Here is a 2,901-nt window from a genome sequence, read left to right on the forward strand (position 1 = left end):
AAACCCTAAAAAGATTATGCAAGGCTCAGATTGGTTCGGATATGATGAACTAACCCTAAATTTTTTTGTGGCTTTTTCGTGGACTATAGGTATGAAGAACAGACTCGATCTAAACTACGAAAAACTGTAAAATCTCACCGAGCAACCTGGAAATCTGATACCACTTGATAGAGGCAAAGGTGTCCCGTCTTTCGATGAGATGGTGGATTTCGCTTTGGTGGAAGTCGACTTTGACGATCCGACTACGAACGTGCGAGGACGTCGCGCCTTAGCAATCGCTAAACCAACTCCGAGAGGTTATTGACCACGCCGGAGCACGATCAACCTGACCACGAGGGTCTGTTTCCTGCGAGCAAACGAAGAACAAGCAAGAAACTAAGATTGCAATCTGGATATTGCGAATATAAGATGAAAGCTTTATTGATCAAGGTGGGGTTCTGTGACGCCTTTGTCTGGTCGTTGAACACAAACGAAGTACACGAAGTTGCAGCTATGGCGAACTTTTAATCTAAACAAAACCCAAAGTCTAAACGATGCCCTAAGGGCTGTATATATGGAGGAAGAGGGGGGGGAATTTCGTGGCCCTTGGTGGAGGGGTCCGAAATCAACCCTATCTCTTGTTTCCCGACACATACGGACTCTAAAAATAGCCTATACTTATGTATTTCGAAATTACATGGGCCTGGCCCAATAATAAGGTGACGCAGCACCTAAAATAGCCTCGGGACGAAATTTATGAAGTGGCATCTTGTATATTTCGTCCAAGGCTTCATGCACCCATTATGGTGGCTTCAAAGTCCTGAAATCATCACTTGTAACTCCGTTCTTGTTCCCCTTGCACATGCCATCATCTCCATGCTTGTTCTTGCTCCAATGTTCATCCTTCTCCAAGCTAGGCCCTTCATTTGTAAGCAAAACAAATGTATCCAATTTAGGCAGCATCATATTCTCATGAACATTAGAATCATTACCAAGAAACGAAAGTACCTGGTAATTTAGTTGGCGTGCACGAGCTCTAGTAATTGGTCCAGTATGTATAGCAGCAGGGGCTGTGGGTGTAACAATTGTATTGATGTCCTCATCACGAAATATACAAGATGCCACTTCATAAATTTCGTCCCGAGGCTATTTTAGGTGCTGCGTCACCTTATTATTGGGCCAGGCCCATGTAATTTCGAAATACATAAGTATAGGCTATTTTTAGAGTCCGTATGTGTGGGGAAACAAGAGATAGGGTTGATTTCGGACCCCTCCACCAAGGGCCACGAAATCCACCCCCTCTTCCTCCATATATACAGCCCTTAGGGCATCGTTTAGACTTTGGGTTTTGTTTAAATTAAAAGTTCGCCATAGCTGCAACTTCGCGTACTTCGTTTGTGTTCAACGACCAGACAAAGGCGTCACAGAACCCCACCTTGATCAATAAAGCTTTCATCTTATATTCGCAATATCCAGATTGCAATCTCAGTTTCTTGCTTGTTCTTCGTTTGCTCGCAGGAAACAGACCCTCGTGGTCAGGTTGATCGTGCTCCGGCGTGGTCAATAACCTCTCGGAGTTGGTTTAGCGATTGCTAAGGCGCGACGTCCTCGCACGTTCGTAGTCGGATCGTCAAAGTCGACTTCCACCAAAGCGAAATCCACCATCTCATCGAAAGACGGGACACCTTTGCCTCTATCATGTGCTATGGGCCAACTGTCCAAAATATCCTACCACCTAACGGTCATATCACTGAAGGGCATTTATGTCTTATCATGCCGGGCTGCTCCCTAGGCTATAAATAGCTGTCCCTACCACCACTAGCTGGTTGGCTGCTCCGAGAGAAACTAACACTTGTCAACTGAGAGCATCCCTTCCTCCGAGGACTTTGAGCGAAAATCATCAAGTGAGGAAAACCCAAATCCCAAACCCAAACCTACAAACCCAAAGTGATTGAGCATCACTGAAGAGATTGTTCCTGTGTGGAACCGACGCTTGTTACCTTTGAGGACTGTGTATGCTCCAGACGGTTAGGCGTCATGGTCTGAGCATCCAAGAGGAATTGTGGATTGCCGAGTGACCAAGTCTATGAAGGTTTGGAAGTCACCTGTGAAGACTTACCACGAGTGTTGGGCAAGGTATGTGTGATCTTAGCTCAAGGAGAATACGGTGAGGACTGTGTGTCCTCGAGTTTAAATACTCAGCCGCTCCAACCAGACATACAACTGTCACAACAGTTGGAACTGGTCTACCAAATCATTGTCTTCACCAAGCCTACTGGTTCAATTTCCTCAACGCTTTCATTTCCTCATTCATGTGTCAATGAACCTGATCATCACTATTTCCTCGGTCCTATTTCTTCGGTCACATTGTCTTCAGCCTGCTTATCCTATGTTTACGCTTTGTGTACTCTGTATCTGTCTTTCATTTCATCATGATGACTGTGCTATTGCTCTGTTATGCTTATACCTGAGTACTTATTCTGCTGCTTGTTGTTCGTGACTTAGAAATTTCCTCACCCTGAAATTCCTCAGTGACGAATTTGTAAAAATCGCCCATTCACCCCCCTCTAGTCGACGTAACGCACTTACTGAACCTTTGGTTCAAAATAACTCAAACCCCTCTGGTTGTAGTTGCATTAGCCCAACACACTCATTTTGCCATGTCTATGCATGCATCATATTGTTGCATATCGCCATGTATTGATTGTAATATTGGTGTGTTCTCCCTGGTAGGTTCTGCTCCTGAGGATATTCATGAGTATCCAGCTGAAGGACAATACCCCTCGACCACTCTGTCAGGCAAGCAACCCCCCATTTATCATCTCGATACAATACCATCTTCTTGCTCCTACTCTCATTTACTGCATTAAGACAACAACGTTTCAAACTGTTGTGTGATGCGGTAGTTGAACCCTTTTCCTC

The sequence above is a fragment of the Triticum dicoccoides genome, unplaced genomic scaffold, assembly GCF_002162155.2.
Source record: "Triticum dicoccoides isolate Atlit2015 ecotype Zavitan unplaced genomic scaffold, WEW_v2.0 scaffold91838, whole genome shotgun sequence".
NCBI lineage: Eukaryota > Viridiplantae > Streptophyta > Magnoliopsida > Poales > Poaceae > Triticum > Triticum dicoccoides.